Source organism: Eurosta solidaginis, chromosome 2, assembly GCF_040869045.1.
Source record: "Eurosta solidaginis isolate ZX-2024a chromosome 2, ASM4086904v1, whole genome shotgun sequence".
NCBI lineage: Eukaryota > Metazoa > Arthropoda > Insecta > Diptera > Tephritidae > Eurosta > Eurosta solidaginis.
Window position 1 is genome coordinate 281,995,483 of NC_090320.1, and position 22,068 is coordinate 282,017,550.

Here is a 22,068-nt window from a genome sequence, read left to right on the forward strand (position 1 = left end):
CTTATTATGAAGAAGGAAAAGGTTTGGGATGTCATTGAAGGTCCTGTTCCTGAACCTCAAAATGCCTTATGAAAGCCGAGCGACACGGATGCTTCAATTATTATTGGGTTGGTGGTTGAAGGTACGGAAATGTTTGGGATAAGTAGCTGTAAGTATGCAAATGATGCTTGGGCTGTCTTGCGAGAATATCATGAGAAAGCAACGTTGAGCAATAAGGTGAAGTTGATGCGTTCAATATGTAATTTAAAGCTACAACCTGGTGGTAATATTGAGAAAGTTATCACCCAAATGAAGCCACTTTTGCCCCGCCTTCAATCTTTAGAAGAAAACATTGCGGAAACTTGGATAATTTCAATGGTTTCGAGCAGTTTACCGAGCACATATGATTCATTGTTCACGGCGCTAGAAGCGCGAGATGAAAAGGATCTCAAAATGACTCTTGTTGAGAATAAGTTATTGGAAGAATCTGAGAAACAAAATCAATGTTTTAAATATCAAGAATCAATATATTTATATTTATTTTGCCGGCTTGAGTTCAATTAAAAAAACATCAGTTTTCTTAAAAAAATCAGATATATTTCGGTTACTCAGCGGTAACCGTCCTCAGGGAAAAAAACTGAAACACTTATATAAACAAATAATATTCTATAAACAAAATCTTGATAAAAACAAGTAATAATAAATGGGAAACATTAACTTATACGTCCTCTTGCTTAGGAGTGGAATTTAGTACCAATTTATTTGTAATTAAATGTCTGTAAAAGTGAACGACGTTATCCGCGTCAGTCTTATAGTTTAGTCGTACATTTGGCGGAGTGTTTATAATATGTAACATTTCAAGTGAGAAACGCCAGGGGTAATTTGTTTCTTGCTGTAAGATGGATTCTTTAACGAAATTGGGAGAGTGTCTGCTCGATACACAGCGTGCCATAACGCAGTTTTATGTGTACATAAATTGGGGCACTGTTTGACTTTTTAATTATGCTATGCCAATCGCGTTTTTATACCTTCCATGAAAATGAAATAATATATTGTGACGAATATTAGTATCACTAAGCGATACTACCATCACTAAGCCGATACTAAGCAGTATGTACGTAAACAAATCAATCATCATCTACACACATACATAAAAGACAACAGAGAGATACTCACAAACGCATGTCATCATCAGCAAAAGTAGTACTCACATATACACACGCATATGGATACAAATTACAAATATACGTGTATATAGCTGGTAAACAAGCATCGAGTTCACGAAATTACTAGACCTTAGGAGAAATGGGTGAACGAGGAAACCGAAGGGTATAAACGCAGCACAAGCTGAGGCATGACTAATCAGTTTGATTTAAGAACGCTATCAGTTGCAAAGTGAAGTTTAATTACGAAGTACTTTCAATGTAGTCTAATAAATACCATTTTGTAAACCAGAATATTGGAGTGTTTTATTCAACAGTTTAGCGATTCGAACGTTAGCAGAAGGTTTGGAATAAGCGGAATTTCCCTAAATTCATTACAGTTGGTGCCAGAAGAGGAATTGTTGAATACATTCCGAAGATTTCGAATACAACTTGGACGTGGCAAAGTTAAGTGAATTAAGCATCCAGAAACTGAAAAAGGAGTTGGAGAACCGTGGATTGAATACAACCGGTAATAAGATCGAAGTTCATGCACGGCTACGATAGGTAATGGATCTTGAGATTTGATGTGGACGATGATGTCTTTCATCCCGATGGAGACGAGACAACAACAAAAGTGTAAGAAAAGAATGGAAGTCCGAGTCCAGTCGCAAATGGCGCGACTAATGCGATATTGGCTTTATTATCACAGATATCGGCAACAAGTAAGGAAGGCTAAGTTTGGGTGTAACCGAACATTACATACTCAGCTGAGAGCTTTGGAGAAAAAATAAAGGAAAATAACCATTTAGCAAAATGAACCTAGGGTAACCCTGGAATGTGTTGGTATGACATTGGAAGGTATTAAAGAGTATTTTAAAATGGAGTGCGCCATAGTTCTATAGGTGGACGCAATTTCAGGATATCGCCATAAAGTTGGACCAGGGGTGACTCTAGAATGTGTGTTGTACGATATGGGTATCAAATGAAAGGTGCTAATGATTATTTAAAAGGCAGTGGGCCTTAGTTCTATAGGTGGACGAATTTTCGAGATAACGCCATAAAGGTGGACCAGGGTTGACTTTATAATGTGTTTGTACGATATGGATACCTAATTTAAGGTATTAATGAGGGTTTTAAAAGGGAGTGGCTCTTAGTTGTATATGTGAAGGCGTTTTCGAGATATCGACCGAAATGTGGATCAGGGTGACCCCGAACATCATCTGTCGGGTATCGCTAATTTATTTATATATGTAATACCGCGAACAGCATTCCTGCCAAGATTCTAAGGGCTTTTGATTTCGCCCTGCAGAACTTTTTCATTTTCTTCTACTTGATATGGTAGGTGTCACACCTATTTTACAAAGTTTTTTCTAAAGTTACATTTTGCGTCAATAAACCAATCCAATTACCATGTTTCATTTCTTCTGTCATATTTGGTACAGAGTTATGGATTTTTTTAATTTTTCGTAATTTTCGATATCGCAAAAGTAGGCGTGGTCATAGCCGGATTTCGATCATTTTTTATACCAAGATAAAGTGAGTTCTGATAAGTACGTGAACAAAGCTTAGTAAAGATATATCGGTGTTAGCTCAAGTTATCGTGTTAACGGCCGAGCGGAAGGACAGACGGTCGACTGTGTAAAAAAACTGGCGTGGCTTCAACCGATTTCGCCCATTTTCACAGAAAACAGTTATCGTCATAGAATCTATGCACACACCAAATTTCACAAGGATTGGTAAATTTTAGTTCGATTTATGGCCTTAAAAGTATTCTAGACGAATTAAATGAAAAAGGGCGGAGCCACGCCCATTTTGAAATTTTGTTTTATTTTTGTATTTGGTTGCACCATATCATTACTGGAGTTGAATGTTGGCATAATTTACTTATCTACTGTAAAGATTTTGAATTTTTTGTTAAAATTTGACTTTAAAAATTTTTTTATCTTCAACGACTACGAAATTACAGCTTGCAAAACTTTTAAATTACCTTTTTTTAAAAGTGGGCGGTGCCACGCCCATTGTCAAAAAATTTACTAGTTTTCTGTTTTGCGTCATAAGGTCAACGCACCTACCAAATTTCATCTCTTTACCCGTCTTTGTAATGAATTATAGCACTTTTTCGGTTTTTCGAAATTTTCGATATCGAAAAAGTGGGCGTGGTTGTAGTCCGATTTCGTTCATTTTAAATAGCGATCTGAGATTAGCTCCCAGGAATCTACAGACCAAATTTCATCAAGATACCTCAAAATTTACTAAAGTTATCGTGTTTACCGACGGACGGACAGACGGACGGACGGACATGGCTAAATGAATTTCTTTTTTCACCCAGATCATTTTGATATATAGAAGTCTATATCTATCTCGATTAGTTTATGTCGTTACGGATTACCGTTATGCGAACAAAGTTATTATACTCTGTGAGCTCTGCTCAGCTGAATATACAAATGGAGAACCAGGAAACACGCATAAGAGAAATGTCATCACAAATATCCACAAATATGGCATCCCAAATGGAATCACAGGAGACACATATAAAATCTCAACTGGAATCCCAGGAGACTCATATAACAACCATGATGGAAACACAGTTAGAAGAATAGAAGACATATATTGCTGAGCAGTTGAAAACGCAAGAAACTCGCATTTCCTCGCAACTGTCAGAACAGGATGCGAGGGTATCATCAAAACTGGAAGCGCAGGATGCAAAATCGCTCAATTTCAGACAGAAGTCGATGATTTTAAAGGTCGTATGGAGCAGTTACAACTAAATCGCCCAGCTGTTCCAGCGAGTAATCCAAAGGTACAAAAACCATCCTTTGACGGTTCTGTTCCTTTTCAGGTATTTAAGCTCCAATTTGAGAAGACGTCAGCAGTGAACAACTGGAATGCGGAAGATACAATTGCTGCACTGTTCGTGGCATTGAAAGGGCCTGTAGAGGAAATCTTACAGACTATTCCAGAGTTAGAACGGAACAGCTATGAAGCATTGATGGCCGCTGTGGAGAGACGTTATGGAAGCGAGCATACGAAGCAGATCTACCAAATTGAGTTGCAAAACCGTTACCAAAAAGCGAATGAGGCATTGCAGGGGTTTGTTTCGGATGTTGAAAGGTTGGCTCCTTTGGCAAATGCGGATGCACCCGTGGAAATCACTGAAAGGGTAAAAATTCAGAGCTTTATAAATGGCATCCGGGACGTCGAAACAAAGCGAGCTACATACGAAAACCCAAAGCCAACATTTGCAGAAACGGTATCACATGCATTGACTCAAGAAACTGCCTCACTATTGAGTAAACCAGCATATAAAGCTCATCGTGTGGAAATAGACATACCAGAGTGGGTAGACGCAATTTTCGAAGCTTTAAAGGGAACGCAACAGAAGAATAATGATGCAATCAAGTGCTTTAAGTGTGGGAAGTCAGGGTACATTGCACGTTATTGCAGCACCAACCCCAATAGTTCCAACAATGTGGGTGGCCGTAAACGCAGAGCTGAAGGAGATGAGCAAATTTGCAAGTCCACTCAATCGTTAAACTAAACCGAGTCAGCCGCAAAGAGCAACAGCTGGCTCCCGCAATTGAATGCCCCGTAATCTCTATCTCGAAAATTGGAAGAAGGTCAAACAATCTTACTGTCGGAGGACATGTGGATGGAAAGGAACGTTTTCTGACTGTAGATATGGGTGCATCTCATTCCATCATTCTAGCAGATTTAGTCAACAAGAAGATAAGACCATTACACGGAGCACGGCTACGAGAGAGGCTACAGCAGTAAACAAGTGCTGGTGGAAGAAAGTCAGCAAATAAACGTCACAACAAACGTTGTGAAACATCATGACACTGGAGATGCAAGGCCGATCGGTCAAGCTCCTCTTAGTATTCCACTGGCGAAGCGGGAAGTTGTGAGTCAAATCGTACAAGACAGTGGCGTCATCGAACCATCAGCAAGTCCATGGAGCTCACCGGTGGTACTTGTGAAGAAGAAGGATGGAAAAATTAGGTTTTGCGTGGACTACCGCAAGTTGAACGACGTTACAAAAAAGGATAGCTACCCATTGCCAAGAATTGACGATACTCTGGATTCGCTATCTGGTACGAAATGGTTTTCCACTACTGGCAATTGGAGTTGAAGGAGGAAGACAAAGCGAAAACAGCCTTCAATGCCGGTGATGGTCTTTGGCAATTTTCAGTGATGCCTTTTGGACTTTGTAATGCACCAGCTACTCAGAGACTCATGGACCAGGTACTGAAGGGACTACATTGGAAAACATTATTGGTGTACCTGGACGACACCGTATTGGGCAAGAACTTTGATGAACAACATAAGAACTTGGAGGAAGTTTTCCAGAGAATAGCTGGGGCTGGTCTGAAACTAAGTCCCAAAAAGTGTTCGCTGTTTAAAAAGGAAGTAAATTATTTGTGTCACAAGGTAACGACAGAGGGCATCTGCACTGCGAATGAAAAGATAGAAGCTGTAAAGGATTGGCCAAAACCACAGAACTTGCATGAGCTAAGAAGTTTCGTTGGGCTATGCACATATTACCGCCGGTTTGTACCAAACTTTGCCAGCGTAGCAGATAGCCTCCACGAGCTTACAAGAAAAAGTATATCTTTAATGGAAGAAGGAGCAAGAAGTGGCTTTCCAAAAATTGAAAGAGCGTTTCTGCACTGCTCCAATGTTTACATATCCGATTCCAGGAGCAATGTTTATTCCAGATACAAATGCGAGCCAATATGCTATAGGAGGCGTTTTATCACAACTGGTCGATGGACAGGAGAAGGTAGTTGCATATTACAGCCGATCAATTGGAAAACCAGAGAGGAACTATTGCGTTACACGGAGGTAGCTGTTGGCATTGGTAGAGTGTGTTAAACATTTCCACAAGTACCGATTCCGCGTCAGGACAGATCACGCAGCGTTAAAATAGTTCTTGCAGTTCCGTAATCCAGAAGGACAATTGGCACGGTGGATCGAGCGACTACAAAGCTATGACTTTTCCTTTGAGCATCGAAAAGGTAGTACCCATGGAAATGCTGATGCATTGTCACGAAGTTCATGTAGTTTGGAATGCAAGCACTGTTCATAGGCCAAGGTTAAAGAAAACATTATAGATGTCCGGCTAATGACTATAACATGTTCGGATGATTGGGACAAGGAACAACTACGGAAGTGTCAACTATAAAATACAGATCTGTCACATGTTATGCAAGGGCTCGAACGAAACGACAGACCAAATAGAGAGGAGATGTCAGAAGAGAGTCCTATTGTGAAGTCGTATTGGGCACAGTGAAACAGTTTAGAATTGATGTCCGGTTGCCATCATCGAGTATGGGAGAGTGAGGATGTTCAAGAAAGAGGAAACTGATGGTTGTTCCAAGGGAACGGATTCCCGACGTTCTCAGTGAGCTACATAACGGTCCAAGTGGAGGTCATCTTGGAATTATGATAACGCTCGAGAAGATTAAGCAGATACTCTATTGGGTTGGTTGCCGTCAGTCGATCACTGAGTGTATTGCCAACTGCGAGGTTTGCAGTAGAGCGAAAGGGCCCAAACCCCGAAGTCCACGAACATTGAAATCCAGTAAAGAGTTAAATTGGATCAATCCCTAACACCACTAAGAAAATAAGGGGTGAGTAAGAGGGGGCGTGGCACCTCCCATACAATTGGAATAATGAAAATTGGTAAGGAGCTATATGACGTTATGTCCTAACAGCACCAGTAATATATGGAATTGAAAAAACAAGACAAATGGGACTTTCAGAACTATGACTGCATTAAAAACTTAGGTGATTTCAACACGTAAAATTTGATTGCAGAGCTGGGTTTGGCTGTTATTCATTTAGTCTTATTTTATGTTATCCTTAGGGTTGGTATTTTTGAATACGCCTGGAGGAACCGGAAAAAAACATTTCTGTTTAATTTGATTTTAATTGATGTAAGAGCAAAAAGAGAAATTATTAGGGCAGTTGCTTTCTCAGATACCGCGGATACCCTTTGTGTGGTAGGCGTACAACTCCGCATTTAAATGACCGCAGTCTGCAAACATCTGATACCGATGTGCAACATAAGCAAACGGGCAGGCCAAAGTGAGAGTGTGCGATGTGTGTACCATGACTCGTTGCAAGTTTTAGACCAAACCCCAAGATTTTAAGGCGTAATGACCATCCCAAAGGTGGTGCTTTCCTGTTACTTGCTGGAACAGCCGCAGTTAAAGTAAATGCGTGCTTTTTCGTCTATAGACGGTTTTACGTACAATAATTTACTCTCTTTAGAAATATGAGAGGCCAATATGGCGGAAACACTTCAGCACCAGCTTTTGTTGAACAACTTCTTTAAATTAAAAAAATTCCTATTTCTTTACTAACAGATTTGACTTCTTTTCCTGCAAGTCTTTGAGAATCACCTGAAGCTTTATATCTAATGATTCTTCCAAATATAGTCTATCTTTACAAACTATAAATGGCTTTGAGAAAAGGCATTTTAGGAACCTTAAAATGAGGATGTTGATATCACTAGAATCAAGGCAACTTATCACTCTATTAACACACTCGTTGAAGAGTCCCAAGATGTGCATATCCGATTGAGTTTATTTGCTCTTTTGAGCCATCAGAAAGGGCCCATAATATCATAATATTTATGCTTTGTTGTTTCGATTATCCACGCTTATGTAGTAGGACACGGCTTTAATCACAAAACTTTTACGAATGTCATTGAAGCAATTTATTTTATCAGAAAATTTCGAAAAAAAAAAGTTTAAAACAAAGCATTCCATTGATACCGATAGATTTGTCTTTTAAATTTTAAATGCCACAAATTTCCTATCCCTATCAATGAAGCTCAAGGACGATCATTACCTGCGAATCAAGGGATTGATGAGCGCAATACAAACCTTTATAGCTTCAGGGCTTCTGCAACTCAATTGTCAACATCACCTACGTGAGGGGAATCCTGTTACAGATATGAATATATCATACAACAATAGTGATTAGCTGTAGCAGAAGTCAATCTTACTAACTCATGTTTTACCCATGGCCAGTTACGCGTAGCCTGCATATTTTTACAGAAGCGTGGGGTAAAACTCACGGGCATAAGCTGGTATAGTATTGTAACGAATTTACTGCAATTCCTCTTATTTGCAACCTTCGGCTAAGTTCGAATCACTAAACTGTTGAATAAATAACTCCACTCTTCAATAATGCAAAACGGCCTTTATTAAAGTACTTCACAAATTTTATACTTCGCTTACGGATAGCTTGCTTAACTCAAACTGATTCTCGCGCCTCTACTGTTGGTGCTTTTATACTCTGTGATTTCCCTGTTGCATCTTTTAGGCGCTTCCAGAATTTACTTAGTTACTGCCATATAATTATAACTACAGATGCACGTGTATAGCTTCTCATATGCGCGTGTATTTGTGAGCGAAACTTCCACAATTACAATTGCATACTTTTGGGAGCATCTCAGATAAGATATATGCATGTGTTTGTGCGTCTCTTCTCCGCTGCGTGTACGTACATATGTTTGGCATAATGATTGATCTATTGATGTGCATACAAGGCACAGTTTAGCATCGACTTAGAGATGAGAGCATCCCTTAGTGTTGCTAATATTCGTCACAGTATATATCTCATTCAGATAAGAAACTTTTCGTAATTTCTCCCCATTTTAACAGCTAGAAGCTTCAAATTTCACGGAATGATTTCGAATATCGCATGTATTGTTGTCTGAAAATATCATAGAGATCGGTGATATATATACCCCGCATAAACTGTAATTTTTAGGGTATATCGCTTATGCTTGGTTTTCTTGAGGTCAAAATGACTGGATTCAAAAAATCTCTGAAGCTGACAGTTGGAGTAAAAACTTTTTCTCATACCACATTACTGACTCGAAGTGTGTTCATTTTTTTCACAACCAATTTCAGTATTTCCCTTTGTTTGGCAAACGACAACAAATACAATAAACTACCAACACGTTGACAAATGAAAGTTTAATGTTGGTTGGAAAGCTACACAAAAACAACATACTTCAACAAAGTAGAGGGGGTATGCAGACTAGCTCGTATGCTTAGCATTACGAGAGCCCTGAAAACAAACCCGACGGCTGCACTGTATGCCATTCTGCACATTCCAACCAAAGCAGTAGAAACAATGGAAGAGAATAGCTTTAGCTGCAACCCTCTTAACTTTTATTTTGACAGTCAAGCAGCAATTAAGGCAATAGCATCTAAATGCGTGTGTAGCGTTACTTGGAATGTGTTTCACTTTCAATTCATGTCATTGTACAATATATATTAGACTGGATTAGTCCCCATACAAAAAAAAAATTGCTAATGTCCGCACCTAACTTTGAAGATTATGTTGAGAGGGTTTCGGAAAAATGTTTTTTAATTTTTTTTCATCCTTCGAAATACAGCCAAAAAGGTTTTTTCGTTGTAACTTGGTTATTTGACGTCCGATTTTTAAAATTGATATATAAAAAAATATGTTATTATTTTGGCCTTGAGAAGGTTCACATTTCCGTTTAATGACCTTTTAAGCTATGAAGTCGTTTTCACATGATTAGGTCAGCTAACAAAATTTTACCCACCCCCCCTCCCTCCCCCCCCCCCCCCCCCTAATGGAACAAAGATCAAAAGGAAAGATAGACGTACGGAGATAGTACTTTGATTACTTAAGCCTCAATCTCTACAAAAAAGTGGGTTTTGTTCAATACCCAGAAAAAAAGTTGATTTTGTCGCATAGCGTTATTATTATAAATACGAAACTACAGGTTTGACTCACTTATTTACTTTGACTTCTCCTATTCCTGATATTTTGCATATCTTTTTTAACTTTTAAATGCAAACCCCGCAATTTTTCCTCCAAAAATATCATGAGTTTCAGGTCTGGGTATAATAAGAATCAGGTAAAATAACAGTTGCAATAAATATTGAAAGTGCTGAAACTTCTTTGTTTATTATTTTAGTAATATGGTTTTAAAGCAATATTTTCTTGATTTTTTAAGTACTTTCGTTTGGTAAGGAAAAAAACATACATTAGGAGGGTCGTCAAATAACCCAGTTACAACGAAAAAACCTTTTTGGCTGTATTTCGAAGGATGAAAAAAAATTTAAAAAAAAATTTTTCCGAAACCCTCTCAACATAATCTTCAAATTTAGGGGCGGACATTAGCAACTTTTTTTCGACCCAGTCTAATATATATACACACATATATACCACACAAGTAGTCAAGTTATACTGACCCACATAATTACTTGAACTCAGCAGGAGTTCAAAAACATATGTGCATGCCGACACACACGACACATATTTGTTTATATTTGTCAATCCTTCACATTGACCAACACACTTATTGATCAGTCACGCTGATCGAAATATTTGTCTATTGGTAATATTGACTGTCGAACTATATACATATGCACTTAAATGGGTCATTATAATATGCTGACTGGAATTTATGTATTACGAATCTTTGTATTTCTAGTTTGTAAGTATTAGTGTAGATACGTATTAGTAATGTCGAAATATTTTGTATAAAAGAAAGTACTTTGATAATAAAGAATTCAATTATTATATTCCATCAACGAACCTAAGTTGAACACTTTTATTATTTAAACTTCTTCATGGCTATCCTGCCAGTCTGAGTTAGCTGAAAATTTGCCAAATAAGCAAAGCTGCGAAAAAACGATTTTACTGAAGGAAGATCCTGCCAGATCCTGCTAAAGATCTGAAAGGTCCTGCCAAGTTTTTTACTTTAGAAATTAAAGGTATAAAATAAGAGCTATGTTAGCAGCAAGTATTCACACCAGCAATTTGTGAAAAGAATTAAGAATAATACATTATGGGGCAGCACCAGTACAAACACGAATATAGCATGGAAATTGTAACTGGTAGCATAAGAGCATAAGGAAGTGGAATATAGAATGAAAATTGTGACTGATACTTTGGCAGACATCACGAAAAGACTGGCAGCAAGCTGGACATAATTAATATGAGTATATTTAAGTATTAGAAAAAATTGGCAGCCCCACGGCCGCTCAACCAAGAACAGAAAATTTAATTTCTGCTTAGGAAAAAAAAAATAAATTTTTTTAGATATAAAGAAAATTACAATGTTTTGTTAACCAATTAAATTTGTTAAAATTCAAAGAAAAGAAAAGAAAAACCCCCTTAGTATGAAAGAATTAAATAAGGAGTTTAACGCCATCATTGAAAATGGCATGGTAATTAATATTTAAATATTTTGTAAATAGAGTAAACAAAAATTTTTTATTTAAATGTTAAAAATATTAAAGTAAAACTAAATTTTTTAAGAAAATTAAAATTTTTTTAGAAAAAGATTTTTAAAAAAATTTTAATAATAAAAGAAAATAAATTAACAAAAACTTTAAGTAAAATGGAATGCATAAAAAAAAGAGATTTTACTAAAATGTAAATTAGTTCTTTTTGTAAGAAACAGGGAAAACAGTTAAAGGGAATTTCTATTTTATCTTGAAAATGTCTTGGCGGACAAAGATTGCGCATGGCATCATGATAGCGATAGCCGGATACGAATTAGGGAAAGAAAACTCGGAAAAAACAGAGAATAGAATAGCACAATATGAGCCACCAACTGAACCAAAGACAAAAATTACCCCAAACATTCAATATGTTTGGTTAGCAGTTATAATTTTCGTATTCATGCTATTGATCATCACAATAGCTATGATGCTCAAAAATTACATGAAGCATAAGCACTTTCTTACACACTTAATTGGCGCTCAACCGTTTCAAAGGTTATGGCCGTCCAACAAGGCGCGCCAGTGGCTCCTTCTCTCTACGAACCGGCGCCAATTGGTCACACCAAGGGAGTTTAAATCGTTTTCCACCTGGTCCTTCTAACGGAGTGGGGGCCGCCTTCTACCTCTGGTTCCATAGGCGGGTTCCGATAGAAACACTTTCACGCTGCGTTTTATATCTCTGGATGCGCCAAAATAAATTAAAGATAAATGCTGATAAGGCCAAATATATGATCTTGAGTAGAACACTTATTAGTAATACAAATGAACTAAACATCGAAAACTGCAAAATTATGGAAGTAGATAAAATAAAATACCTAAGTATAGTTATTGATAATAAATTGAAATTCGAGGATCATGTAAACAACTTGAAGATTGCAAAAAAGATAAGCTTTTTATACAGATCATGTAAATTTGTTTCAAAAAAGCATAAAATTCTTGTATATAGAACAATCGTGGAACCTCATTTCAATTACTGCCCTACCATATTGTTTTTAGTGGCAGATAGTGTGATAGACAATTTACACAAAATGCAAAATAAAGCGATGAGGTTTATTCTTAAGAAAAAATACGAAACTCCGACAAGAGAAATGCTAAATTAATTGCAATGGGTTAGTGTAAAACAGCGTATTCTTTTCTTTGTGATGATTTTTATTTTTAGTATTAAAAAGGGTAATCTGCCGGAGTATTTGAGCAACAATATTGTATACCAAAGATACGTTCACAATATTAATACGAGAGATAAAAATAGCTTCAGACTTCCGCTCTTTACAACGGATAGAGGACAGCTTAATTTGTTTTATGAAGGTCTAAAAAAATTAATGAACTTCCTGTAGAAATAAGAAACTATTAAGACTTAAATATGTTTAAAAATAAATTATACTTATATTGTCCAACAACTGTGATACGATAGAGATTTCATATTACGTGTGATAAGTTTATATGTTGTAAATCTAGGCATAAAAGCTGTAATAATAATAATAAATAAATAAATAAATAGATAAATAAATAAATATGCCCCGGGACCCAATATAGATATATGCTTCTCCCTGTCCCGATTCTCTCCAGAGACTGCTTACACTCTAATACGCATTTAGATACTGTGCTGTGCGAGATTACTGTCTTAATTGCTGCTTGACTGTCAATATAAAAGTTAACACGGTTGCAGCTTAAGCTATTCTCTTCCAGGGTTTCTACTGCTTTGTTTACGGCTAATATTTCCGCTTGGAAAACGCTACAGCGCACCGAGCCTGGTTGCAGTTGTTAGTGCTATGTTCTTTGCTACCAGGTCTACAGGTGGAATGTGCAGAATGGCATACAGTGCAGCCGTCGGGGTTGTTTTCAGAGCTCCCGTAATGCTAAGCATTGATAGTCTGCATACCCCTTCTAATTTTTTGAGGTTTGTTGTTTTTGTGTGGCTTTCCACCAAACAAGAACTCCATAGTATAGAATACGGCTTACAATCGCTGTAAAATCCAATGAGAAAGAGAGGGCGATAAGCCCCCCGTAAACCCCAGCATTCCTTTACATGCATAAAGTGCCGTTGAGGCCTTCTTCACCCTCTCCTCCACGTTGAGCTTCCGTGACAGCTTACTGTCTAGGATGATTCCTATATATTTTGTGCAAGGTTTCTCCTTTAAGGTCACCCCTCCTAACTTACGGCAGCCTGTAGGATCTGCTTATTTCCGGATCAACACAGTATACCGCAGACCCTACCCCTTCCACTACTTTGGAACCATCTGTGTACACATGTATCGCCTCGTCCGCCATTTGCGCACCCTTGCGCCAACCGTCCACCGCTATTGTGGTCTTAAGATCTCCCTCGAAGCACAGATAGGCAATCAGGTAGTATGTTCGTCTTGTGATTGATAACGCTATACTACTATGGCCATATGGTCGAGGCTCAAGCTGCCCCGAGGCACCGAGCCTGGTTGCAGTTGTTAGTGCTATGTTCTTTGCTACCAGGTCTACAGGTGGAATGTGCAGAATGGCATACAGTGCAGCCGTCGGGGTTGTTTTCAGAGCTCCCGTAATGCTAAGCATTGATAGTCTGCATACCCCTTCTAATTTTTTGATGTATGTTGTTTTTTGTGTGGCTTTCCACCAAACAAGAACTCCATAGTATAGAATACGGCTTACAATCGCTGTAAAAATCCAATGAGAAAGAGGAGGCGATAAGCCCCACGTAAACCCCAGCATTCTTTTACATGCATAAAGTGCCTTTGAGGCCTTCTTCACCCTCTCCTCCACGTTGAGCTTCCGTGACAGCTTACTGTCTAGGATGATTCCTAGATGTTTTGTGCAAGGTTTCTCCTTTAAGGTCACCCCTCCTAACTTAGGCCTGGTCGAATTTGCGACCTTATACCACTGACGAGAAATTTCACCCACTTTCGCATTTTTCCAAGACTGCTTCAAGTGCTGAATTAAAATATCATAGTTTCGAACTTGACACATTGTCAATAATATATGCATTAAGAAAGTTCAGACCGTATTTAGAAGGTATACCGTTTACAATAGTAACTGACTGTAATTCATTAACGACGACTCCTGAGAAGAAACTACTAAATCCGCGTATAGCTAAGTAGGCTGTAGCGCTCCAAAATTACAATTACAAAATACAGTACTGGAAAGGAGCCTCCATGGGCCACGTCGACGCACTAAGTAGAAGACAGATTGCTTCCAGGCAAATAGCCCAGGAGCGCGATAAAGCCATTGAGTCAATTCGAAACCGTTTTAGCAAGAAGAAGTAGATGGCCTTGTTTATAAGAAAAACCCGAAAGGCAGAAGTACTCTCTACGTACCTTATGAGATGGAGAAGGATGTTATATGTTTGATAAATGAAAAGATAGGTCATCTGTCAGTGCACAAAGCACTGTGCAAACTGTGCCTGTATTGTTAGTTCCCAAACATGCGGGAAAAAGTTGAGAAATTGTCTGAAATATATAGCGAACGCTATGCCACCACAAGCGAGGGAAAATACGTTGTATGCTATCCTCTGCCGCTCGACACAGTTCATATAGATCATTTGGACCACTCTATTAAGTCAAAGCGAAAGCAGATTTAAGTTCTAGTAGATGCATTCACTAAATTAGTTAAACTGTATCCCACCAATTCTGCAAGTACTTGAGAGGTAATTGCTGAGTTAGAAAAATGCTTTATAAATCGCGTAGAGCTATTAGTGATAGGGGAACCTGCTTTACCTCCTTGGAGTTTGGTGCTTTTTATTAAAGCCAAATATAGGTCATATAAAAGTTGTTGTCTGCTCTCCACAAGCCAACGGACAAGTGGAGAGAGTGAGCAGGGTATAAAGGACAATGCTGGATAAACTTACTGATGCAGAGAGCCATGACGACTGGACCAAAAAGCCACTTTAGCTGGAATATGCCATATATAAGTCAAAGCATAGCAACTGTCGGGATACACCAAGTCGACTTCTTTTCGGTGTCGAGCAGAGAGGTGTAGTAATAGTAATAGACGAATTTACCGAATTTTTCGAAAGCAAAATATCTCCGGATGAGACGTGGTACAAATTCGTAATAAAGCTGACTTGATTAAAGCTAGGCAAGAATACGAAGCCGAGCGGTCTCGTAAGGGCCATTCTTGGACTAAGATATACAAAGTAGGCGACTATGTTACCGCAAGAAATCTCGATACTACTGTTGGGAGTAATAAAAAGTTTGTACCACGCTATAAGGGTCCTTTGATGGGGATGTCTCGCCTTGCACACACCGGCGTCATCCCAAAACGTCGACTCGTAGGTGCCTGCACCCTCCCCCCACATTGGGGTGGAGCCTCATCGCGGTGACACCTGGTAACGCTTCGGCGGCGAATGCGAGCGGCGACCCGTTTCTCCTCCCTTCAACCAGATTTCCCTTCTTCTCCCATCTCCCATCCGCACTTCGTTTCCCCTGGACCAAGTTTTCCTATAAACATGTGCTATTTATTTTTAGTTCAAGCCGCAGTGCTTCCAGACCTATTAATAATAATAATATAAGGGTCCTTATGTGATACATAAAATTCTAGGGAACGATAGGTATGTCGTAAGGGACATAGAACAATTTCCAGTTTACTCAGCTGCCTTATGACGGGGTTATTGAGGTCCACCGAATTCGTGAATTGTGGCAGATACGTGGGGAGTGTGTTGACGAATCAGAATGTGATCCTCTGAAGATTGACTAGTTATTTGTGTTATCTATGATGGAGGTCGATCCTTATTATGTTTGACCGAGTTGTAAAGCTGTAAATGCAACATGGCGTAGTTCTTAACTAAATACAATCGACACATCCATCTAAATGCAACCATGTGCGCATGAAGAATAATGAATAAAAACGAAATGGGGAACTTCCGGAGAGGCAACCAAAATAATATAACTTGTTTCAATCAATTCGAAATTGATCTAAAAAGTATTATTCCCTCCACCACTAAATCTCGAAGTTTAAATTTCGAAGAAATACTTTGTTTACTTTTGAACAGGTGAAAAATATCTTAAAAACAGGTTTTTTTTTTTATAAAATTTCATAATCGAAACATTAATTAATGTGCTTTGTTTGCTTTGTATACACAAATGGCAAAAACTAGAAAAATAATAACTTAAAAATAACAAAATATTGCCCAATGAACCCATAGCAAAAAAAGTTTTAATGTCAGTGACTAAAGTATAAAGGGTTTCGTAACATTCTCTTATTTTTGTTGTATCCTTCTACTGATCCCTTTCATGTTTATAAATAAACCCTTTACTGTACGAATGAATTAGGTGTATTAACTAACCAAACGTAAGCCCTAGATACTAAGGCATCGAGCCCCTGGAATTCTCATCCCTTCACAGCCTTCTTCAGACCTTACACAACTCAATAATAGATACCTAAATGGATCTTTAAATAGCACCCATACGAAACTGCATTATCGTTTGTTTTTTTTGTTGAACCTTCGCTGACAACGCACATTCGCATGGAGTACCCACAATCTTGCATTGTTTCGTGGCTGACACAGAAATGGGATTTGCATTTTGTCATTGCGGTAGTGCATATGCATATATTTATGAAATTAATTAAATAAATAAATTAAGAGAAGTATTACTTTTCACCAAATAACAATGTTTTCGTGTTAAATGCGCTGAAAATTGAAATGAAAACAAAACAATAACAAGCATTTGAACAACAAACAAATATATCATAAATGATTGACATCAAAACTGCCTCAAGCTGACGCTGTGGTCAGTTGGGGTCAAAGGCGTTTCATTCTGTCACATTACTGACTGAAAGGCGATAAAGAAGTTCATGGTCAAAATCCACGCTAAAATTTCGTGTTCATTTATTTCAAAACCTATTTCATTATTTCCCGTTGTTATACACGCTGTGTCATTACGTATATTGGTGGGACGCCAGTCGGCAAACGAAAATAAAATGCCAACATGTTAGCAAATGAAATTTTAATGTTAAATGGTCAATTGTCGTTTTCATTTATTGGTAAACTTAGTTGTCACTTTGTTGTCAAAAGGGACGGCAAACCATTTGACGTTGACAAACCGTTTTTATTCACTTCATGACCAAGCATTACAGTTTTTGCCAAATTCAGTTGCACAGCGGAAAAGCGAACTCACTTAAACTTGACACTGCCGTCACTTCATTGGTTTCAGCATGGCTTAACTTTTAAATGATAGCCCAGTTCCGTATTTTTCAAAATTCAAGATTTTAATTAATGATCTATCTATATCTATTAATCTTATAAAAAATAAAGTCGCGAAATGTCATTGTACGCCCATCACTTCACACAGAATGCTCCGATTTTAAAACGGTTTTTTGCATTTGAAAGTTTAGTTGCGTGAGATGGATATTTTCATCATAAGTTGAAGGCGTATATTATAGGGGCGTTGCAAATTGCCAAAATGTAGTAAAAATCATAAAATTTTTGTTTATTCAGCTATAACTCATAAACGGATGGATGGATTTAAAAAATTCTACTTCTCAGTAAAGCTTTAAAATATTTACCTTTGTTCTGCATCAAAAAAAAAAAAAAAATACCTGATTCCTTTCTTATATCAGCCAAATTGTTTAAACAAAAGTAACATTTTTACCAAAAACTGCTTGTGTGTGGTTGTTCGGCGTCAACTGTGCGCGCAAATTGCTTTTGAGTGGGGCGACACATAGCATTCGCTGCGTTATTTAACTTCGGGGGACATTTATATGTATGGATGTATGTATGTTTGTATTTTCATATCATATCAGCTTGACTTGGCGGCCACCGTGGTGTGATGGTAGTGTGCTCCTCCTACCACACCGGATGCCCTGGGTTCAAACCCCGGCCAAAGCAACATCAAAATTTTTAGAAATAAGGTTTTTCAATTAGAAGAAAGTTTTTCTAAGCGGGGTCGCCCTCGGCAGTGTTTGGCAAGCGCTCCGGGTGTATTTCTGCCTTGAAAAGCTCTCAGTGAAAACTCATCTGCCTTGCAGATGCCGTTCGGAGTCGGCATAAAATCATGTAGGTCCAATCCGGCCAATTTGTAGGGAAAATCAAGAGGACCACGACGCAAATTGGAAGAGAAGCTCGGCCTTGGATTTCTTCGGAGGTTATCGCGCTTTACATTTATTTTTTTTTTTATCAGCTTGACATATGTATGCATTATGCGTTGTTGCCAAGTTAATGCAACATAAATGGTTAAGAATGCAAACATCTCTTGAAAAATACTCCTTCGTTAAAAATATTGAACATTTCCTTAAAATTCTTAAACAAAAGTTTTATTTTTTGGTATGTTTGCCTGTACATATATGCTAATATCTGTGCACTAAGGAGATTTAATTCTTCAATATAGCATTTTTAATGCTCATCTGTAAGCTGATCGTAAAGACAATTTAAATGAGTATCCATTTTTAATATTTTTATGGATTTATTATAGAGAGAACAATTAGTTTTCAGGAATTTTCTTATTAAAATTTTGACGTAAGTTGTTTATGCTGTGCTAATAACTTATTTTCCATTATTTAAAATCAAAACAAAAGTGAGCATTTAAGGAAATGGAATAAGAGGATAGGCAAGGAAAGGAAATAAAACGAGAGGAAATTACAGGGGAGGAAAGGAAGGGAGAAGACAGGACCCCACACCGAAGGAAACGGAAGAAAATGAAATAAAAGAAAAGGAAACGAGAGAAAAGGACAGGATAGGAGAAAAGAGGACAAAAAAGGACGAGAAAGGAAAGGATAGGAAAGGAAATTAAAAGAAAGGAAAGAAAAGGAAAGGAAAGAGAAAACAAAGTAAAGGAAAGGAAAGGAGAGGAAATTAAAACAATTAATTAAGATAATTTTTCCTTAACTTTCATCCATGCAGTTTAATATTTTAATAATAATTTATTGTTACGATCTAAATAAGTGTTTGAGCCGAGCTTTTCATAATAAGCAAATAAAATGAGAGGCAATTACAGGGGAGGAAAGGAAGAAGGAAGGCAGAAGACAGAACCGGACAGCGAACGAAAGGACAAAAAAACGAAGAAACGAAAGAAAAGGATAGGAGAAAAGAGGACAAGAAAGGAGGAGAAATTAAAGGATATGAAAGGAAATCAAAAGAAATGAATGAGGGGAAAGAAGGAAAGGAAAGGAAAGAAAAGGAAAAAAGGGGAAGGATATGAAAATAAAGGAAAGCAAAAAGGGAAAAGATATGAACTATCTTTATTTTTTAATTGAACCATTAATTCAAAATGTAACAACAAATTACCATTTTTAAACATTGCAACCTGTGTGAAACGAGGTGCGTGGTGCTAGTATACATATAAAGAAAGATGTATATTTTCATGCAGCTATAGACTCGGAAATCACTCTCCGATTTTGATAAAATTTTCAGGGTCGCTTCATGGCAAGCCGAAGAGAATTTCTAATAAATCGCTTTCCGGAATGGGGGCTCGGGAACGATCTATTCGAACAAACCCTATTCACAGTTCGACAGGGACCGACTGCGACTAGGGGAGGGACTGGGCTGGGAACTGGACTTTGACTGGGACTGGGATTGGTAGTACGGGATGGAGACGAATAGGAACTAGAGAGCGTAAATAGTGACCGAGAAAGCGATGGATTTAGACGAAGATAGGGCGTGAAACACGGAAAGGGAGAAAGATACGCATTGAAAGAGATAGGCAGAGGGAGGAGTGAATAAAAGGACAAGAAGGAGGGAGAGTTAGAGGTCACCAGTTCTAAAACTTATGTAGATTGACCAAAGTTAGGTTAAAACAACGTCTGCCAGGTCTGCATATAGTGATAGATAAAAGAGGTCAACATTGATTTTTTCACTTTTTGGAACTTTTTATGCTCCGCTAGCTTGGCTTACTTTCAATATATGCAAAAACGTGTACGAATGAAATAAATTAAACAACACGTGTCTCTTAAAGGCAAATTATTTTTTTTTTGAAGCTATAATTGCCTTTTCAAAGCACTTTAAGGAAACCAAAGTGTGTTATTGAATCATAAAAATCAATAAGTTTTAGAACAAACAGCAATTCCAAGAGTCAGATAGGCAGGGACATGATTCATGAATACCCAGCAGCAAAAATGAACGGTGCTGAACGGGTACTAATCGGATGAAGAGCGTGATATTTTGTACTCACACTTGTACCAATAGCCAATATCTATTTTAAAAATTAATCAAAGGCTGCGACTATTCCAAACCACCTGCGATTGAATTAGTTAACGATGCGTTCAAAGGGCAAGGTCAGTGTACACCTTTTTAAGGCATTCCTAATTGGTTGAGTCTTGTGAGTGGTTCTGAAATAGCCGCAAAGTTTTATTAATTGATTGAAATCCATATTGCTTAGACTTCAGCGTTGTTGATACAAGTGTGGCTATCCACTCTCCCAATATGCATCCGAATAGCACCAGTTCGGAGGTAGTCATTAAAGGTCGTTTTACCATCTCCAGTGAAGTTAGATTTTATCTGGAGGATAGCTACCTATCAGATAGATTCATTTCATACTTAAGTGTTCACCAACACAGGGTGACCAATCAATTTTGTAGAACGAAACATCTTTTGTGAATACACGAAAATTGGCCAAACAGCTTACTTTTGTTTACATTGTGTTAGGAAATGCACATAACAGAGAAGCCAGTATGATGAGAATGAAAACTGCTATATCTTAGAAAAAAGTGAGGGACCTAAACCTATATGGTGAAACTGTCGCTTTGCGTGACTGCCTCTCATTTTTTCTGTAGGGTATATACAATGTTACCCGAACTTAGGCTACTTACTGTTTTTGTTTTTATACTCAGCGTGCTTTGCACACAGTGTATATTAACTTTGATTAAATAACGGTTGGTTTTACAGGTATAAATGAATCGAGATAGATATAGACTTCCATATATCAAAATCATCAGCATCGAAAAAAAATTTGATTGAGCCATGTCCGTCCGCCCGTTAACACGATAACTTGAGTAACTATTGAGATATCTTCCCCAAATTTGGTATACGAGCTTATCTGGACCCAGAATAGATTGGTATTGAAAATGAGCGAAATGGGATGATAAACACGCCCACTTTTTATATATATAAAATTTTAGAAAACACAAAAAACCTGATTAGTAAATAATACACCTAGAAAACTGAAATTTGACATGTGGACTTATATTGAGACTCTCGAGAAAAATTTGAAAAAAAATTTTTAAATGGGCGTGGCACCGTCCACTTGTGATAAAATCAATTTTACAAATATTATTAATCAGAAATCAAAAACCGTTAAACCTATCAAACCAAAATTCGACAGATAGGTTGCCTTTGCTATAAGGAATGCTTTGAAGAAAAATTTACGAAATCGGTTAAGGACCACGCCCAATTTTGTATAAAAGATTTTTAAAAGGGTCTTGGACGAATAAAATATGCTACATCTTTGCAAAAGAGAGCTTTATATCAGTGGTATTTCATTTCCTAGTGGATTTATAACAATAAATAGGAAAAACTTCAAATTTAAAAAAATGAGCTTGGCTCCGCCCCTTTTATGACTAAGCAATTTTCTATGTTTCGGGAGCCATAACTCAATTTTCTTATAGCAGGAAATATTTCTAGAAAAAATGGACGAGATCGGTTAAAGACCACGCCCACTTTTATATAAAAAATTTTTAAAAGGGTCGGCTATATATTAGCGAATAAGAGCTTTATATCAATAGAATTTTACTTTCTAAATTGAATTATA

At 37.6% G+C, this 22,068-nt stretch overlaps 1 protein-coding gene across 7 annotated transcripts in view; it reads right to left on the reverse strand.

Annotated features, from left to right (window-relative positions):
• Nucleotides 1-22,068, reverse strand: part of LOC137241060 (P protein-like) — a 408,891-nt gene that overhangs the window by 201,030 nt on the left and 185,793 nt on the right. The window lies entirely within an intron of this gene.